Below are 8,611 nucleotides of genomic sequence, written 5' to 3'. Positions count from 1 at the left end.
CTCAGGGCATTAGCCAAGACACAATTATTTAGCAATTCTTACCATAATGGGTTGGAACCAGAGCAGGAAGGGCTCAGGCTAGACAATCCAGTTAAGTGAACTGCCTGTTTACTCTCTAGAGCTATAGCAGTCCTCCAAGACCAGAGGATGAGAGAGAGAGAGAACAACGGTAGGGACTGGAGAGATTAGTCAGGGGAAAGAGGAGAAACTAGAGACTGGAGAGAGAAGCCAGAAGAAGGATAGAGGGGGACAAGGTAAGGACTGCAAAATGGAGCCTAGGGTAAGTGTGGAAGATGGTGGGAACTAGAGAGGGGTTAACTAGGAGAGTGAAGGGAGATGTGTGATGCATACGCACAGATACTTGCACACTCCCGTGCACACATGTGTAGATAACTGACCTCACAGAGTATGGTTAGTGTGTTATAATTTAAATACATCCGAGGGTCACTCCATCCCAAAACCACTGATCAAGATTTAGTGGTGGTATAATTTACTCAGCAGGTGAGAGCTGGGGTGCGTGTTACACCTTGATAAAAGTTTATTTAATGGTAGACAAGATAATACAACTAGCTGTTCAAAAAAATAGGGATTTTATTTAAAAAGGAACAAATGCATTCCACCTACCTACAATAACATTCAATATATGAAGAATATATATAATAAAAAAATAACAGACACTATAACTTACTAATAAGCATACTTAACTAAATATAACCCTCTAAATAAAAAAAGTCTCTGTATGCACAGGCTATTTATTATCTTATAGGTTATTACTATTAGTTCAAGCTTCTCCTTTCCCCAAATCACTCACTGGGTTGACACAAAAGCCTAACTCGATAGATATTGTTGAATCACAGTTCTAGACTTAAACATGATAGAAGCCATGCACCTACACCTGCTATTTTAAATCAGGTTTGCTCTTTAAGGTAATTTCTTCTATGCCATTCTGTCATGTATTTCATGCTTCATTTTTTTATTTTTAAAGTCAGCCCAGTATTTTCAGTAAGGTGGTAACACGCACAGTGGTAGGCCATGCAATAACGTTGTGGATCATCACCCTATCTAATATGTTGGGGAAAAAATCAAACATATATTCTCACCTTGATGAGTGTGGCAGCTTAACTCCCCCTAGGAAAAGGTTTACCTAGAGTTGTAAGTTTAGGATGTAAGTGTATGAAATACTCCTTTACTTCTTCATCAGTTTCTTCCATTATAAATAGACAACCCCACTCTCAGCACAGCAGCTGTTCTCTGTTACAGTCAACTGCATCTGCTGTTTCGTGCTGATTTGCAATTTACTAAATGCATTGTATGCACTCTAGCCTCTTTTCAAAAAGAGGGTGCTTTGCGTCAGGCCATATGGAAAGAAAAGTCTACTTTTTCATGTTTTTCTGTTAGTAGGCTAGATATTCCAATATTGTTAGCCAGGATGTGGCCACAAATGCAGTGTGAACACAAAAAAAGTGCTAAAGTCTGAAATATGTCCCTCTGTATACTTACAAAAAACATGAGAGATGGTACCTGCTGAACACCTTTGCAGCGACAGGTCTGAATGTACTTAGGCAGAGTGGGGAGCAAAGCACTGGTTAGACAAGTGTTCTAAGAAGCAAAGGGACATCCTAGGAAAAGTGAGAGGCCTCTCAGTGCAGGTGCTTCACTACTGACACAGGCAGCTGGGGTGATTCATGTTTAAAACAACTATTCATGGGAACTGAGAACAGTTTAAATATAGCTGTCCAGTAAGAACCATTAGCCACATCCTTGTTACTCATTGGAGGTCATCACAGCTTGGGTGGAGAGATAAGCACAAAGGTGGACAGTACTTTCATGCCCCTAATTCTTGAGTTGCTAGTCTGATCCCGAGGAGCAGGCTCAGGGCTGAGCTAAGTTACTGCAGCTGCCAATGGCCTAGGGCTTGTTGGGATTGCCAAAGCTCAGGATACATCTCCTTTCCACTCTTCACAGCTCCTGTTCTTGGAGGTTTGGGAGGAGGTGGCAAAGGAGCTGCTATTCCACCCTTATGCTACTTGGGGGTTCTGCAGTGCTAGAGGAAGTCCCAGATGTTGAGGTATGCTAGCTTTAGGAGTGCAATCTTCTATATGGATGCTGCAGAGCTGAGTTCCTGACCCCATGGCTCTCCAGACCAAATTATCCTGAATACTGGCAAGGATATGCATTATGGCTATGGGACAATGTCTGCCCTCAAATACCTAGAGACTGCTCTCAGTTGACATAGTATGACCATCGTCTCTTTACCGAGATTGCAAGTTGCAGTGGGGGAGGTTTAGGTTGGATATTAGGAAAAACTTTTTCACTAGGAGGGTGGTGAAACACTGGAATGCGTTACCTAGGGAGGTGGTAGAATCTCCTTCCTTAGAAGTTTTTAAGGTCAGGCTTGACAAAGCCCTGGCTGGGATGATTTAATTGGGGATTGGTCCTGCTTTGAGCAGGGGGTTGGACTAGATGACCTCCTGAGGTCCCTTCCAACCCTGATATTCTATGATTCTATGATTTAGAGGCTTGACAGTAAATACAACTGGACATTTTCTTATTTTAAAGGACCATATTGCTGAACAGGATATTCTTAAGGCTGAAGAGGAAAAAAAAAGTGAGCTGAGGAGGCTATTCGAGATCACTTTAAAGCTAAACAAGAACAGGCCGATCTGTGGAGAGAGAAAAAATTCAAACAGCACAAATGGATACATGGTTATAGTATTCCATAAAAGTGATAATATGGCTCCTGGATTATTTTCTCTCTCTTATGTAAAAGGGTAGGATGAAAAAAATGTAGGTGACTCTGTAAATTGACTTAGCTGTGTCTCTCCCATAACATGTAGATGAAAATGAAGGACAATACAAAAAGACTGGAGAAAGAAGAGACTAAAGAGCAGCTGCATGGATTAGTGGAAGCAGACAAAAGCTACTGGGCAGCTGAGAATCAAAGCAGGCGAGAAGAAAACAAGAAAATACAGGAAGCTTAAATCCAGTAAATGGTAATTGGGGTGGGGGGGAAGGGGATTATCCACTTTGATTTTTTAATGCTAAGAGGCATTTCAGTGCCTGTCAGTGGCACAGGGTTGCTGCATCGGACCTTAGCCTTTACTGTTCTAAACCAAAGCAAGACTGATGCTTATTTGGTTTGGGTCGTGGGTTTTTTTTAAACAAACTGTCACGGAGGGAAGGAGATGTCTTGGGTCTGATAATTGGTGACCTGTAGGTGTAAACTTATTTACATTCACCCCAGGCAACTGGTAACTGAAAAATGGCACCATCTGAAGATGGCTCTGGTGACCACTGTAGTCTGATTGGATTCCCACCAGCTTTACCCTTTAGAGGTTAAGTGAAATCTTGGGCTGTCTGAGTGCCGCTCTTAATGCTAACTGGCAACATTAGTGATAGCCTTAGCTGAGAAACCAAAGCCTGAATGGGCATGGCTTCAAATATTTTGTCAATAGTAGAGGTGGTTCCTTCAGGTTAGAATTCCAGCACATCGTTGGGGTAGCGTGGGGAAGCTTACACTGATGCTGTGTGAAAACTAAATTCATAAGGGGTGAAATCCTGTTCCTACTGAAGGCAATGGGAGTTTATCAAAGCATTTCACAGCCAAATTTAAAAATAAGCACTTACTACATTCAAGAAACTCAAGGTCCATACATGGCAATGGATTGGAGTACTAGTGCCACAGTTGTTAGATCACTAGCCTCGGTAATCATTGTTTGGAGACTGTTTTCCAGACCAACCCTCACTATCGGAGCTCAGTCTTGAGTGTTACACCATGGAGTTTTAGGACATTTAACAATTCTCTTCTGATCCACAAAATGGAAGATAATTTCAGTCCAAACACAGACAGAAATTTAACTGCTATTTAAAATTAATGGAGGCTAAATTCTGTTACACTGCTACTTCTGCCTTGTGACTGGCATTCTGGTATATTTGACTTAAGTGTGTATTTCTGCATAGCCACTCACCTTTCCATAGGAGCCAGGGTTATGTAGCATAAGTGTTTTGAGACTGGACAGTTTTAGCTTCAACAGTCACAATCCTTCAGATTCACTTATTCTTTGAAGCAAGTAGAAAAGTTTCCTGCCAATAGGAATCCCTCAAAGCCTGTAAGCAGTTGGTTTCTAGACTGGATCTAGTTATTCATGAGATGAAATCCTCAATTAGATAAAATTCCAGTGCTTGCCAGGCAGTGATTTTACATACATCTTGGATTTTCTAGCAGTAGTTCAGTTCCCCTTTAGAGGCCTAGAGATACACTCATTACAAAGGTTTCCCAGATCAAAACTCCTTTCTGAGACCTCGTGAGGTGTAATTCTGTTTATCTTCTAACATACATTTGAGTTAGTTCCCTTCTATCAACCCTCTTGTCTCTGATAATATCTTTGTCAGGCCCTGTCCTGCAATGGTGAAATTTCCCCCAAATTCTAACTGGCTTCAAAACTTGTTCAAGATTTAAGTTATAGCAAAAGCTAGTTTACAAGTGGCCTGAACTTATTTCAAAACCAGCTCTGTTTTGGGCTCTTGGCAATAAATTAACCATTAATCAATTGCTTGGGGGAGGAATAGTTCAGTGGTTTGAACATTGGCCTGCTAAACCCAGGGTTGTGAGTTCAATCCTTGAGGGGGCCATTTAGGGATGTGGGGCAAAAATTGAGGATTGGTCCTGCTTTTGAGCCGGGGGTTGGACTAGATGACCGCCTGAGGTCCCTTCCAACCCTGATAGTCTATGATTCTAAGTTGATGCTATGCAGCAAACTGAGCTGAAGATCAAGATTTCACTAGTCACAACTTACTGACTATTCTATAAACAGGACAAGCTTTTCATTTTATGCTCTGCTACTGGAAACTTATTTGGCGGCTGCTAAAACTTAAGCTTTTTTGCCTTTTCACAGTCTTAAGAACATAGTAACTGCCATACTAGATCAGGATAGTGGGCCATCTATTTCATTATCCTGTTTTCAACAGCAGCGTTTTGATGCTTCAGACAAAGGTGCAGACAAATTAGACAATAACTCTGCACAGAGGAGAAGTTTCCTTGTAGTCCTTAGCAGGAAGGTGGTTCGTTTATGCCTTGAAAGGCGACTTTATATTCTTTCCAATTTGTTATCTACAATAACACGGGATAGGGTATTTTTATTCCAGAAATGTCTAATCTTTTTTGAATCCTCCTAAGCCTCCACGAGATATGGCATTGAGTTGCACAATGTCCCCCTGATCTTTTATGCTGGGAGGATAAATAAGAGCCCTCATTTACCTCTTCTTCTATAGCACAATGTTGTATTTTTATCGTTTGTTTTTCATCAACCTTTCAAATAGCCCCAATCTTTCAGTCTCTCTTCACATGGAAGTTTTTCTCTACCAATGAGGACTTTCACTCCCTTATGCTGAATTCCTATTTCTGCTATATCCACTGATAGGGTGGCCAGACCCAAACAGTACTTTAGGTTGGGGGGGGGGGGAATAGTATCAATTTTATATTTTGAATATTTTTCTGTCCAATATCCCACTCCCTAACACTGCCTGCTGGGGCTGCCTATTTTTCCAAACTGAAATAATGACAACCCTCAGTCTTGTCTAACCATTTCAGTTCTTCCCATGTTGAATGGGTGCACAAGTCAGCTGCAGGCCCATAGCAAGCTCAAAAAGACAGAGTCCCCAACCAATTTTAACAATAGACAAAGGCATTGTTAGTTCCACCTCTGAAGATACATTTTAAATAAAAATCAGAGAAAAACCTAATTGTAGAATAGGTTACATTTTTCTGTTAGAACCAGAATGTATAGTAAGATTTTTGGATGTTTCTTTATTCACCAAAAAACCTGCAGATAAAATACCATAAGTACTGACAGACAGAAGCTTCTATGACTTGCAAGTCCAGTCTACAACAGTTGTTTTCAATCTATGGTCTGCAGACCCTTGGGGATCTGTAGACTATGTCTAAGATATCGCAGGGGTCCACACCTCCATTCAAATTTTTTTAGGGGTCCACAAATGAAAAGGGGTTGAAAACCACTGGTCTACAAAACACTCTCTGCTGCAAACAGCCCAAGGCAACCAGAGAACAAGAATTAGCTATTAAGTACATAATTCCACTAGATCTCACCGAATATTTAGTTTAAAACTGCTCAAGAAATAAGTGTCACTAATACCCAGCAGATTAAGGAGAAGGGTAGAGTCTACATTGTAAAAGCTGCCTGGTTGTAACTGCTTTGTACAGTTACCACTGATCAGTAGTTGAATAGATTTGTTTTATGAAAAGATACTTAAAACAAACGAAGGGTAAAAAGTATGTACTGTCTGTAACCAGTGCCATACCTTACTTAATACTCAACATCTTTTTTCATAGAAGTTTTAGCTAAACCTTTAACAGCTGGCTTCTTGAATTAATATAAGAACAATTCTTGGTCATGCTTTGTAACAATCAGTGAAACAATGACAATTATTAAAAAAACTTTCAGTACATGAATCCAACATGAAATCATGCTTACCAGTAATGATTTTTCTATTCTTTATGTACAGAACTCTAAATTTATGACTGAAAGTTGGACAAAGCAGCTTTCCACCTGGACTTCTTTTTGAAGAGCATAATTTATGTGATAGTGAACATTACAAATAAGAAAAGTTTAAGTAGCCAAACTATTGCGTGACAATGGTCAGCATGGTCACAGCGACTGCCTGACAATTTCTGTGCTATAGTGTTGAAATCAAGTGTTCACCCATTTCTCTTTAAACAGTTAATAATGACAGAAAGGTGAGCTGTTCTGGCGCAAAGCAAAAATAACCCTATTTTGTGAGCAAAAACTAATACAGGATAAGAACGAAGGATGAACAGTAGTTAGTGAGGTCAGAAGTGATGTCCTCGGAAAATTACAGCCTTAGTTGCAGGGTTTTTTTTTTTTTTTTAAAAAAGATAGCCTATATTCCAAGAAACGTTGGTGCATTATAGGGCATAGAAATATGCAGCAAATGCCTGTTTTTACATAAGCATTCGTAGTCAGCAGTTTCAGAAACATTAAGATGCTGTGGTGTGTGACACACAACCCCCATACACTAAAAAAAAATTCTGATCATGGAAGATTATTACTTTTCAAAGAGGGTGCACGACATTTTAGAGCAATTGTTAAACTTTTCAAAACTGATATTATTAACTAGTATAAAGTGTGTTTAGGTACAGAAGTTTACCTAGAAATTTGAAGCAGAATATCTTGTGGGACTTCTCTCTCCTTGGCAATTGTCATTCCTCAACCAAGTCCCTCCCACATACCCTGTAATAAATAAATAAATAAAAAATGAAGACTAAGTTGGGAAGTTACAGGAATTTCTGAAACTGTCAAAGGAATTTAAGTTATGGGAGAATCTTTTGTCTGCTGTCAAGGAACTCATCACACAGCGGCATCCCTTTTTTTATACATTCTGTAATACAGGCAAAGTTCTTGTCCCATGCGCAAAACAAGTTTTCTATGCATTGTGTAAAAAGCCACAGACAGCTGTACAAATAACAAGGCTCAGCCAGACTAGAAGTGGAATGGACAACTTCATCTTCAGACTGCATTGTAAAAAGTCTTTCCTATAAATGAAGATGTCGGTTGGAGATCTTGGTTTAATAAACAGCCTGACACTAACAAAATATGAAAAAAGCATTTAATATTTCTGAAAATACTTTAATACACAAGTTGCACATTCCATATCAAGCACTCACATTTTGGAATGTTCTCCCATTAGAGAACTACAGATTAAAAATTTCCATGAGACTGAGACCTCAGATTACTTTGTTATCACTACAATTCTTAGCTATTGCAGCAAACCAATAACTAGATAGCTCCTGTTACCACAGCTCACAAAATTAACTAGGCCTAACTTTTTTCTTTCTTTCAAATAAATCATTCACAGTAAAAAAATACATGTAAAAGTTAACAGTTACAGCAAAGTTAACACAATGTATATACTTATTTTACAGGGACAGATGTATAAAAGGGTTTAATGCTTGCAGAAAAATCACTGCAAGTTTTCCTACAAACATGCTCTGCATGTTGCAAAATTTTTAACCAAAAAAGTCAACTATTGCATTACATTAGTGCAAGTTCTAGTCTATGTTCAACGTATTACCATTAGAACATTGATTAATGCACACATTTAATACTTTATGGAGTACAGACATGCACAGTTGGCAGTTCAAGGGACTGATCTGCAGTCCTTGCTCATGTGAACAGCCTCACTGGTTTCAGTTGGGGCTGCTCATAGGAGCACCTTGCGGGTACTACTTCAGCTTGATTTATCAAAACAAGACATACAATCCTGTTACTTATACTTTCCCTTTGAATTGACTTTAAAATGCCCAAACTTACCATTTGATTATCTTTTGTCATTGCTGCCTCTTCCCTGAAATTTCACAGTGAACATTAAATTTTATTTTGGAGATCAGAGCTTGGAGTTTTTTGTTTGTTTTTGTTTTGTTTTCTTGTTTAAGCATTGTGTTCCTTAACGAAAAAGAAAAACAGTGTCATTTTGCTAATTTGGTACTCCCAACTACTTTGGGATTTTAATTGTTCTGAATGGTAAGGGGTAAAATTTACATCAAATATAAATCTACATTCAAGAGGTGACAGTT

This window comes from Caretta caretta, chromosome 11, assembly GCF_965140235.1.
Source record: "Caretta caretta isolate rCarCar2 chromosome 11, rCarCar1.hap1, whole genome shotgun sequence".
NCBI lineage: Eukaryota > Metazoa > Chordata > Testudines > Cheloniidae > Caretta > Caretta caretta.
Note: the sequence above shows the minus strand (reverse complement) of the source record.